The 12,666-nt window shown below is 46.1% G+C and overlaps 1 protein-coding gene across 1 annotated transcript in view; it reads left to right on the forward strand.

Annotated features, from left to right (window-relative positions):
* The first annotated feature begins 7,092 nt into the window (after positions 1-7,092).
* MTUS2 (microtubule associated scaffold protein 2) overlaps positions 7,093-12,666 on the forward strand; it is a 262,354-nt gene continuing 256,780 nt past the window's right edge. The window contains exon 1 of the mRNA XM_066544874.1: positions 7,093-7,137. The gene's annotated coding sequence lies outside the window, so the exon portion shown is untranslated. The remainder of the gene's footprint in view (positions 7,138-12,666) is intronic.

Raw genomic sequence — 12,666 nt, forward strand, 5'->3', positions numbered from 1 at the left:
AAGCATTTTCCTCCATTTCTGCCCTTCACGCTGCATTGACTTGACTGATGTTGATTCATCTGAGGAAGATGATGCTGAATGTGCCCCAGAAAGAGGCATCAAAAACACTCACAGGAAAAGATGCTCGGTGTTCATTCTCATGGATAAAGCAGCCGGGAGAGTGGATTACTCTCCTCCTCAGGTGATGATCAGGACAATCCTGCTCCTGCGTCTTCATCCTCCACATAATATTACTCTGTTCTTGTGTATGTTAGGTATATTTCTTAAGTCCCTGGCACATCCTCCTCTCTTTCATTAATTCTGAGGGAAAAATTGGTTCATTATCCAGTGAATTCAGTCACTTTACCAGCCAAACTGAACATTTGATGTAAAATTTTTGAGAGGATTCTTGCTGCTGCTTTTTAATAGTCGCATCTTCCTCCTCCTCTCCCTCCTCCTCAGATGAATCAGGAGTCAATCAAGGTAAAGGATGGAGAACACAGTAATGAGGATGGTTGGTAGGGCAGGGGCTTGAATGATCACTGTGGATCTCTAAAGTGATGGATACAGATGTGATGTAGCTTACGTGGACAAACAAGTGCTCCTGGCTTCCAGAGGAGAGCTGGGTGCATGAATATCAATAACTTCACTTTAATATGCTCCTAAACTTAGCTGCAGGTCCTTCTCCCTACCCATGCTTCCTGGACAGGGTGTATCTCTGCTTCCTGCACGGGTAGTTGTTCCCTGTTCCTCCACTGGTCATACAGGATGACTCCATGCCATGTCCTCTCTTTCTACCCTGTGTTTCTCTGTGTTCCTGGGTGGCTGCAGCGGCAGTGTGGCTGCCATGCAATCTTCCCATTGCTCAGGACTGTTGCACCCCACAGCCTACAGCCCATTCTGCTGCTTATTTTAGGAAGTCCAACCACTTACTGTATTGCACAAGGACTTTTTTTCCTAAAACAATTTTCTGGAAATTCAAAAAATTGCGCCTCAGCTCCCTAAGCCAGCCTGTAGTGTGAGGGCAGTTTTAAGAGTCAGGCTGTGTTTTGACAACAGAGACTCCCACTGGCCATCCTTCCCTCCACCTGCTCCTTCCCATGGCATTCCTTGGGCAGTCATGTACACAGGAGGGAACAGGGGTCCAGCCTCCTTTGTGTAGAAAAGGTTTTCTGAGTGACCAGCTGCACTTTAATGAGCAGAGCTGTGTGATACACTGAGTCAATCTAACCAGCTCTGACAAAAGCTGAAATCCTTCTCTTCCCTCCATGTTCTCCTTTCCCCTTACCCTTTCCTGCTCTCCCCACTCCACCTAATGCACCAGTGCTGATGCTCACTGAACTCCTTTGTGAGGCAGATCAGTTTTCTTAATTTTCCCCCATTTTCTGCCAGCCAGTCATGAACCTGGCAGAAAATGAACCACCTTAAACCAGACTGGCTGTGTTGCCAAATCAGCCCTCAGCCCAGCCCAGTGCTGACTCCAAGAGCCTTGCCTCCTGCCCCCCATCCCCAGTGCTCTGCTGCAGCCCTGCTGCTGCTGCTGCAGTTGCATTGCAAACTCAGGAGAAGAGCTTTGTTGTCCTGTTAGTTTTTTGCAAGGCTGGGGTGGCTCAGAGCAACTCCAGCAAGTTGTCCTGCCACTATGAGGAAAGCAGGAGAGCAACCCTGCTGTGTGATGACAGCTGGAGTGGTTTGAGCAGGGTCAGTGAAATGAATTGGCTCTGGTGTGGGCTCAGCAACCAGCAGGGCTGGGGAAACGAGGGAGCAGGCTGGGATTGAGGTGTGGGGACAGGAGTGGAGAATCAGACCTCCCCACCCACAGTCAGTAAGGTACAACTTGTGTGCAGTCTGTTCCCTGATGGCAGCAGCCCAATGTGTGTAGGCAGCCACCAAAGCCCACGCCAGGCTTAACACTGGAGCTCCTTGTTTTCCTGTTCTGAACTCTGATAGTCTCTAAATCCTACCTCTTGGCAGAGGAATTGAAGGGAGGTGGCTCTTCTGCAATGTGCCCATCCTGTTGTCTTTAGCGCTGCAATTTGAATGGACACTGCTTGGATTTAGGGACTCTTGATTTTTGTGGCTCAAAAGGCAGTAGATGCAGGCAATCTGCAAATAGACTGCTGACTGTGTATGTGCATATAGATACATATAGATATATACAGATATACATATGTGTATGCATATTGATACATGCAACTGCATAAATCCATGGAAATACATCATCTACAGAGAGTCACACTGCTTGGGCTGCCCCAACAGCTGAGTTTTGCTCAACTGTAATGTTTCTTCAGTACAAATTGGGAAAAAAATTAAAAAGGACTATATAAATACTACTTAAATTGCGCAGTCTTTTCTCATGGTGATTAGAAATTATGCACATGAAAAGCCCCCTTGGTCCATGTAAATGTGCTCAATTATATTTATTCAGAGAGCAAGCTGATGTGCTATGCAAGCTGCCATTTTTATCTGACCGCAATTACTCTTCTTCATGGTTAGGATTCCTCAGGTCCCATGGGACAGATATCTTCCATGGTGTCATTCACAAGAGCTCACATCAAACTGCTTTATCATCTGTCTGCAGTGTTTCACTGCTGTTATCAAGCACTAACACAGCTCAGAGAAGCAACTATTATGATCCCAGAAGATTTTGAATTTATGGCTTAAAATAATCCAGCCATTTGAAGAGTATTTGAAGTCATCTTAACCAATTGGTTGTACTCTACTCAAAGATGAGCAGGTTATTGCTGTTAGCATGCCTGATGCAATGTTTTTGCAGGATTTTCAGTCACTAGTGACTTGAGTATAGAAGATAGTCCTCATAATTTAAATAAAGGAGAAATCAACTTCATAGATTAACTTGATATTTTCCTGGGCAAGACTGTTTGCTTTTCATGATAGCTTTGCCCTGACTGCAGCCATTTATTTCCTATTAAATTAGCCAGCCAGCATTCACAGATGAGAGAATAAGTTGGTTCAGCTGTAATTTACATAGAGCTCCCCTACATCTTCACAGTACAGGTTTCTCTGTGAGGCTGTGTCAAGCCAGTCTGATGAGAAGAGCAGCAGTCAGCCAGCAGACAGAGCCAGCTTCTCAGCGTTTACTGGGACACAAGACTTGTCCCACTTTAACTGCACTGATAACAGCTTAAGTGACCCAGTCACTGCTTGTGTTAATGGAAAAGTGCCTGTGTTGTTACAGCTATTCAAGCAAGAAGATACCTAAGTTAGTATCAGATAGCCTTATACTGGGACAAGTATGTCAGCACTTGAGTTTTACCCAGCGTAACTGAAGTTTAAGGTGGCATTGAAATAAAAATAGCTGCTAGGACTACAGTAATTATGTAAATTAAAAAACAGAAAACAAAAATAAAACCAAAACCCTAAAACAAATTAAAAACAACAACAAAAAAAACCCCACAACCCAAAAGAATATATAAAAATCACACTTTCAACTGCAATAATTTTGCTCACAAACTGTGCAGGTCAGACCTGGAAGGCCAAGGAAAAGTTCCCCTAGGAGACAGCAGCTGATGCATCTTACCCAGTCAGAGCTGGGCACCAGGGAACTGCCTATCTGTGCCCCCAGGCTGCAGCTCCAGTCCCTTCTCCTGTGCCCTCAGCAGTGCTTGCAGCCCTGGAGCTTCTCTGTGGACCCTTCATCATGCAGACCCAAGCTGCATTCTCCCTGGTACAAAAACATTTTAAAAATCTTCTGGAGCTAATAGCCTTTAATATGATATTGCAGCTTTTGCAGCTTTATCTGAGCACAGGAGGAGAGGCTATTTTTTTCCCCTGACTTTCATCATTCCCAGATAATCTGCAAAGCTGAACACCAATTGTGTCCCTTGCTTATTTCTGGAGAGAAATGAGCCTTATGCAGCTTTCTGGCATCCCCAGCTTTGTATTTATCACTAAGTGCTGCCAGGGGCACAGACTGGCTATATCCACGCTGCACAGTGCTTGATCCTAGGCTCCCATCTGGTGCCCCTGTGGCCCCAAGACATTGGTATTAATGCAGAGATGTTTCCTTTTCTTTTTTTCCTTCCCAACCTGTGCTGCCTGAGCAAATGTAAAGCTGTGCAGCAGCCCATAGGAATGATGTTTTATTGCACGAAACAGGGTGTGGATTGCATGACTTGGAGTGAACTTTGTGGCTGATTAGCGTCCTGTGACAGAGCTGGCAGACTGCAGAGGGTGAAGGAAATGGGAAGCACTGCAGTCCCAACTCTGCTGCTTGCTGGGGACAATGGGATTGTCCCATACAGGACTGTGCCCAGGCTACACAGCACTGGCCTTGCAGCACACTTGCAATTAATCAGCAGGGTTGATCACCAATACAGCCAGTTCCCTGGTCCCACCATGTCTGTCAGTACAATCAGAGCCACTGAGGTATCCTGGTGCTTGTTTAAACACCAGGGATGAAGCCTGGATGTGCAGCAAGAGGTGCCTCCAGTGTGCCAGCCATCTTTATGACAGGGAGGGAAGACCTGGGGGCCTTGGCATGTCAGCCATGGCCAAGGCGTGTGGTTGTGCCATTCCCCAGTTCCATCAGGGCCCTATCCAGCCTGGTGTGCTCCAAGGCAGGCTGTCCCTGCCCTGGGCCAGGGCCCCCCCTCTGCCTTCTCTTTCCAGCTCTATGTGTGAGGCTATTCTGCCACCTCTCTGTAGCTGCAGCAGCTTGTTCCTAAACACATTGACAAAGTGGGTTCAGCTTGAAACTGCTCTGCCTGCATTTATAAAAGCCATTCCCTCTTCAGTTTCTCATCATTTTCTTTCACTCTTTGCAGCATAAACAACTATTCCTTTGTTATGCCTTCTGCTTGTGGGAGCTGCATAAGAAATCTTTCATTGAACTTTTTTATAGGCTAGAGATCTCTCTTCCAAATGTTGAAGAAAAACAAGTTTATGTGAATTATCTACAGCAGATAATTTCAGTTCTGCACAGAATCTAAAAATAAAGTGAGGCCCACATTCTACAGCTAAGTAGCTTTTAATTAGGTGTGATAACAGCATGAATTATCTTTTAGAGTGCAATAGTTCCATGATCAGAAGTCAAAGGAAGAGAGCAATGATTGTTTGCAAAAATGATTGAGGGAAGAAACGTGATGCTGGCATGTATCTGGGTTTTTTTCCCATATAATAGATCAGGCTGATTAATATTTTGGGTAAATTTGGACTTTCTCTGTTATTGTCCCTGTTTTAATAGAGCCAGTGGGTCCTTTCAAATACTGATGTAAAAGAGGGCAGTGAAAGCCTGCTAAGTCTCTGTTGTCAACAACTTACTTCATGGTAATGCCTTTGGACAAGACAAATGGCACTGCTGAAAATTCCTGAAAATCAGTGAGGTGTGGGATGGCTTAACTTCTTCTGAATCCCCTCTCCTTATTTTAGCCATAGATAAACTCAGGGCCTGAACATAAATAATATTCTGAATTGTGAGCTGAGGTGCAGCCACGTCTCCTGTCCTGCCTGCTTTGCTGGGAGGCAGGAGGGTTCATGTCCTAAACCACCCCAGATAAAGCAGCCATTGCCTGGTTTGTCAGGGTTTGTCCTCCTTTGTGCCAGCCAGAGAGATGCTCTCAGTGACTTTACCAGCTGAGATCCTTTATCTTCATTGTCTTTGTAACTGAAGCGTAGCATTTAGTCCAGAGTGGTGTGGCTGGGCGTGGGGAGGAACACAGCTTGATTCAGCAGGAAGATAAACCTTTAAGGAAGGTCCTTTAAGGATAAGAGACACCCTTATGGTGCCACAGGGATGGTACTTGGCACTTCAGATTGCAAACAGATGCAAGCACAGTGTGTTTGAGCACAGGCAGAAATAAGGAAGTTATTGTGTGCCTGGGAAATAAGAATATATCCTGTGACAGTGGCTGTCCAGCCGTGTGAGGCTGTAACACCAGCCTGACCAGGCAGGCACTGGGAAGGCAAAGCCTTTCCTCAATACTGTACTGAATCCCAACTGCCAAAGGGCCAGGCTGGCACTGGGATGCAAATAATGGACACTTCTTCCCATGTCTCCCTAGACTCCAGGCACTCTGTCTCATACCTCTGTGCAAGATCCTGGCTGCTCTCCCGGTGTCTCCAGGCATCATTGCGGGGGTTCCCAGACAGGAGGATGCTGTGCATCATCTGGCTGGCCTCGCAAACCAGGAATCCCTTCATCACCCCCTCCTGAACAGATCCTCATGCATTTGCCCAGAGGACTTCATAAAAATTAATTGAGTTGCCTAGCATTAGACACAGATCATAAAACTCCCATCTGATCTCGTACCTGCTGCCGATTTTAACAGTTGATTGAAACAATGAGCGCTAGCTCACCGGGAATGTAACAATGCCCGTAGAGAAAGCCGTAGCACGGGCAGTAGGTGTAGATAAGGGTGTAAACGCGCAATAAAGATCCTCTGCCGGTACCACAGAGCTCTCTTTGCTACGGGAGTAAAACCCTCGGGCTGCAGTTTAAGCGTAGCAAAAGTGATGGAGATTACCCTTCGAGTTACAAGTTTTGCTGAAAAGCAAATCTGTGTCTCTTGCTATTTATTTAAATAAATAAACATTTATTTGTTTGTTTTTCTATTATCTTGCTCATTGTAAACTGAAAGAGAAATGAACTCGGAGCGAGGGAGAACTGGAGGGCAGCCAGGCAAGGAGCAGAAAAGCCATGCCACGAGCAAGTCCCATTTCTGCCTGATGCTATCAGAGGCACTATTACGCAGACGCTGATCCTAAACATTTCCCTCCTCTACTCCCAAAAAAAACCCAAAAAACCAACCAAACCAAAACCCATTCGATAACCTAACAAACAACCACCTACGTGCTTCCAGGGCGCTAACCGGGAAAGAAAAACGAATCGGGGCGCTAACCGGGAAAGAAAAGCCAACCGGGGCGCTAACGTGGGAAGGAAAGCCGGCCGGGGAGCGGCAGGAGCGCGGCGCAGCCGTGCGGCCGTGCGGCGGTGTCGGTGCGCAGCCCGGCTGTCCCCGCGGGCGCGGGCGGAGCGCGGGGCGCGGGCGGGCCCGCAGGGGGCGCTGCTGGGCGGCGGCGCTCGCTATAAAAGCCGGGCCCGCGCGCGGCCCGCGCCGTCCGCTCGGCCCGGCAGCGGCGGAGGCGGCGGAGCCGGTGGCGGTGGCAGCGGCAGCACCAGCACCACTATTGAGGCAGGTGAGCGCCGCGCGTCCCCCGGGCTCCGCTCCCGCCTCGTGGGTGTGCGCCCCTCTCTGCCCCGCATCGCCCCGGGGCTGGTATTGCTCCATGCTCACCGACCCCGGGGCGCCGGGAACGGGACATGGGCAAAAGCTCCAGGAGACGGGGACGGCTCCCGCGCGGGAGGGGCGCGGCGGGGCTGGCGGATGCTCCCGTACCTCTGCTGCGGGCAGGAGATGGGAGAGCAAGCGCAGCTTATCAGGGTGGATAATATTTGTGATGGAATCTATTCAGACAAAAGTTCTGGGGATGCCGATAGCCGGACTGGCTGGAGCGGGCTTCGCTGTCCGTGCGCGGATCGGAATTGCTAGCGGGGCGACAGTGCCTGGGGAAACAGCGTCCCGGCAGGGCTGGGGACCCCGGGACACGACCGAGCCTTCGGCAGTCGCCAGAGGAGGGCTCAGGGCAGGTGCCGAGCTTGCCGGCAACCCACGGGCACGCAGGGCTGAAGTGCTGCAATTACTCTCAGCCCCGTCCATGGCATCTAACAGCATCCCATTATTTTTCCGAAAGATGATGGAAGGTAAAGCAGCTATTATAAATAAAAAGCAGCGTTTTTCTAAAAGGGAAGGCTAAACGTGTGGAAGATAGGGCAGCGAATCCGGGTCTTCCTACTCAAGTGAAATGCCTTTGCGTGAAGAGCTGTTCATCTAGATCGGTCGTTTCCAACTCTGTTTAAATGAGTACGGGTACTCTTTTCCTCTTTGCTTTATCTCCCTCTCTGTCTCTGCCCCTGCTCCTTTCTCCCCGGTTCCCATCGCTGCATCCCGAAGGTTACAGTGCCGAGGGGGCTGGTGTGCCGTGGCACCAGCCGGCACCGGCTCCCTACAGGTGCCTCTGCTAGCGAGCCAATGATCCCTGGTTGCGCTAAACATGAAAGGAGCAAGCCAGCGGGAGCCTTGACGTTTATCATTGCATTAAAACGGCAAAGGTAAACAAAAAATATAAACATCTCTCTGCGGGTCAAGCGTTAGAAATACTTGCTTATAGTAAGGCATCGGTAGCAAAATCATTTGCCTGTCAAGTGTTTGCATGCAGGTTAACTTTGCAACGGATGACTGCATTAAGGAGGCACTTGGCAGCCGATGAGCTGGCTGTAATGTGATGCATAAATGCTTTGTTTTGGTTTGTGTGTGATTTCATAGAGGGATTGTTTTATGCTCCTTACATCCAGTGCAGTGTTTGTGGGTTTTATCGTTTCTCATCGCCAATTTCAAGCAGGGTTGTGGGCTTTTCTGTATCCCATGCTACATAAACCCTTTACTGGGTCTGCCTGTTTGCAATGCAATTAAATATGCCCAGCTACTTGTCTCCTATTTATGCAATCTGTGGTGGAGAGCAGCGCAGCCTGTGCTGCCGGGGAGCGGTAGGAGAGAGCTACGCGTGTGCAAATGAGGGTTAACTTCTCATTCCACGGTGTTTAGCCTCACCTTCATTTCAGAGAATCAGCTCTATTTTAAGGTACAGAAGGGGGATTCTGTAAGTAATTCTTTCAGGGCTGAACTGTGAGTTTGGAAATTGCTACCTGGGAACGGGTGGGGTGTGGGGAGGGGAGGGGTGATGGGATGGGACACAGTCACCGGGGAAAATGCTTGCAAGGCTGTGTCCATGTGGTTTATTTGCAGTAGCTTTTGATATCGTACCATGTTTCTCTGTGTATTTGTCTCTTTAAGGACAGACGTGGATATTTGGCTACTGATCTAACAAATGGCAAGTGTAGGGTTGGGTCAGATAAGTAGTTTTTAATTTCTTTACAGCAAAGCTTTTTCTATGGTAAAATTTTCTAAGGTGTTATCTTTATTTTAGTGATAGCAACTGTAACAAGCAGGAAAGCAACTTTAAACTCCTGGCCTTGATTTCTGGAGTGTGTATTTTTATGCAAAATACACTTTTGTTATAGTAAGCAATGCATGTTATTTAGGAAGCTAGGAGAGCTAACAGCAGAAGTGGAGCTTCCACAGCTGTAAAGCACATCAGAACATGTGCAGGGAACCTGGTAACCAAGTGAGAATTTGTCCTCTTTCCTAAGTTAGGAAAACCAAGATTTTCAGCTTTCAGTGTGTGTTCTCTGTTTCTTAAGTTCATTCAGGAAGTACCAGAAATCAGTGTTGGACAGAGTTACAGCCAGTTCCACTTAAATGTGTGCTCTCTAGAAAGTCATACAAAGGCAGATAAAGTGAAGCACAGTACAGTAGAGACTCATGCACAGTGGTTGGTTTAATATTTGATTGAAGGCTCTGCAGGAGAAAAGATTGAGGCATGATAATGGACATCTGGGTGAAGGTATTTGCTGAAATGCCAGCAGCAAGCAGTGCAAGAGGATCTCTTCTCCTCCTCCCCTGTCTGGATGCTGAGGCTTGCTAAAAAGACTATTGAGACACAGCTGATTTAGCAAATGCTTTCTCTCGACAAGTACTGCATTTTATCTGAAGTTATTTATAATTATACTGACGTTGTTTAAATGCAACTATTACCAAACCTGCTGCAGTCAGTTTTGTTAAAGAAGTCATAAGCAGCTGAAACTGAAAAGAAAGTAGCAAAGGAGAGCAAAACTTCAGTGTATGGTGGTTTGTTCTGTGCCTGAACTTTTTACTGCAAACTCAAACCTGTTGAAACGGTTTTTCTTTAGGAAAATAATTTCAGATGGATTTTGCTATAACTTACTCTGGCACTATCCTAATATAACTAGCATCCTTGTGAGCCTGGGAATGCTGTCACTTTCTGTTGCTGGATATACATTTGATGCTGTACACTCTGTAAATCTGATTTAGTTGTTGTTCTGCCCACTGCTGTTATATGGTATCATCTTGCTATTCTGGGTTTTCCAGTGGGGAACTGGAAAGAGGATAAGATCCGATGCTTCATCTAAGGTGAAGATCTCTGGAGATCCAGAAAGATCTCCAGAGTACAACCAAATACTGGGACCACCTGACTGGCCTCTGTCAACGATTTCATAAGAAATACCTTCTTAGTAATGGTCAGTAAGGTGCAAAGCAAGTGGAAAAATGGTTAGCTGCTATAATTTGCTGTAACTTGACAACCAAGTGATTTATTCAATTAAAGCCCTGCCCCATGTTACTCTGTTATGACAGAGAACCAGGTCATTATTTTGCAGCCAAAAGACATATATGTAAAATATTAAAAGCATTTGAAAAATAGTCCAACTGTTAAACCCACACTGCCAAGTCTCCAAGTACCACATCTACAGATCTTTTAAATACCTCCACCTATGGTGACTCCACTTTCCTAGGCACCCTGTTCCAGTGCTTGACAACTCTTTCAGTGAAGAAATTTTTTCTAATATCCAACCTAAGCCTCCTTTGTCACAAACTGAGACAATTTCCTCTTGTTCTGTTGCTGATTACCTGTGAGGAGAGGCCCACCCTCCCCTCATTAAAACCTTTTTTCCAGGAAGTTGTAGAAAGCAATAAGGTCCCTCAAGACTTTTTTCCCCATGCTAGACAACCCCAGCTCCCTCAGCTCTCCTCATAAGACTTGTGTGCTAGACCTTACTTTTTAAAAGACTTTATTTCAGCAGTTTCCTTAGTAATATCTTAAAGGATTTGTATTTTCTTTTTAAGTTAGGAGGGTACAGATTTGAAAGTCAGGCAAACAGTTCCTAAACTCCTGGCATAGTGAATCTTCACATTTTAGGGCAGGAGCTATTTTCTGCTCAAGGAAAAGTTAATGTCACTTTTGTGATGTGGTGTGGCATACCATATAGTGCACCAGTGGTGCATTGGGTGGAAGGTGAGGATATCCAAGTTTTGTTCCTGTATAAATATGGTAACTTTGGTTTAAGACCATGCCTTAGCTTCCTCTCCAGAAACTGGGAGGAGTGTGCTGGCTCACTCTTGCAGAGCGATTGGGGACTGTGGATGGTGATGTCTGTTTGTTCCAGCAGAGGTCTCAACATCAAACATCTCTGAAAATGGCTTAATCCTCAGAAGCATCTGGTGTAGCAGCAGTTACCAGGCTTTTGCTGTTAGTGACATAGCTTGCAGATCAGTGATTTTATGCAATCCACAAAACTAGCAAAAGCATCAGAATTTTCTTGGGTTCCCCTCCCAGCCTGCAGCTGTGACTCTCAATTCAAATGTTGGTGTAATACAGGTTGCTGCTCCTTATATGAGCCTGAGGGCTATAAACTGCTTTGAAACAGCTGCTGCATGGGATGCAAAGCTGGAAGAAAGGTATAACTTGTTCTTCTTTGCACAGCTGTGAGTCTTACTTCTTGGGCACAATCACCAAGCACTTACAGGAGAATTGCTTCCCTTTGAAATCATTGCTAAAAAGAAAACAAGCCTCTAAAGCAGATACTGGGCAAATTAGTTTCTCTATTAAATTTTACTTTTTGAATTTTAACTATTTATTTGCTCATTCTAAATGAGTTGGCTTCCATGTTTATTATCCCCATGGGGTGCTCTATGTTATGGCAAAACGCTCGGGCTGTCAAAAAGCCAGTCTGGCAGGCAAGGGTAGCTCAAATAGAGATGCTCTGATAGTGCTTTTGCCCTCTAGCCCATTTTCTCTGCCAAGTTTTGCAGGGGCCACGTGGAACAACAACCTTTCAAGCCACTTGTGATTGCAGTCCAAGGCAGGTCTCACAGTAATTCTCAAACTTATCCTGCCAGAAAAATTCAGAGGGACCATTACCCAGGTAATGTTTCTGTGCTCCACAGTATGTTAGTGTAACTGGACAGGAATTAGATTGTGATGGGAGAAAAATATAAAGCTTTGTATTAAGTATTTCTGGCCTTGATGCAGTTTGCTCATGCCAGAATGCTGGGAGGAATCATAATGTGCTATGCACAGGCAGGATGCTGGGCACAGATAAGAAATTTAAAAGTAAATGACACTTGACCGTGTAAGACCTCAGCAGACTCATGCTCTAAGGATGAATTTGTTCCTTCTGGTCCATCAGACCGTGGGGATTTTAGGTCCTTCTCTTGCTGCTGCTGCAAAGTTGTTTTGCTCTTGGTGTGATATAATGGCTTTAAAAAGGAAGGAACAGTAACACAGCCTCTGGAAACAGTTCACAGGAGCTTTGGTGGACTCCAAAAGCTGGATGAACAAGACTAGAAAAGTCAGACCAGGTACAAGTGCTTAGGACAGGTTTGCTGTATCACCATCACAATCTGAACAGCTTGTTTGGAGTTTAATGCTAAAAGGATCACAAGTATTTAGTATGAGCACTGAAACTGGACTGTATCTTCAATGTGCTAGAAGCTTGAGAGGCTAGGAGAATAGATAGGAAATCAGCTCTACATCAAAAGAGTGCTCTTCTCCTTTTCAGATCTCAAACTAAGAAAACATTGGGGAAAAAAAAAGGAAAAATTCTTTGGTCATTGTTTGTAAGCTGGAAATTAGTAAGTTTCTAAAACAAAACCGGACTGGCTGAAGTACTAATCTTGATATGATGGCAGCTTGACCAAATTGTCAACCAGGACTCGCTGAAACATCTGCATCTATCCATCCTTGATACTG

The sequence above is a fragment of the Molothrus aeneus genome, chromosome 2 (assembly GCF_037042795.1).
Source record: "Molothrus aeneus isolate 106 chromosome 2, BPBGC_Maene_1.0, whole genome shotgun sequence".
NCBI classification, from domain to species: Eukaryota; Metazoa; Chordata; class Aves; order Passeriformes; family Icteridae; genus Molothrus; species Molothrus aeneus.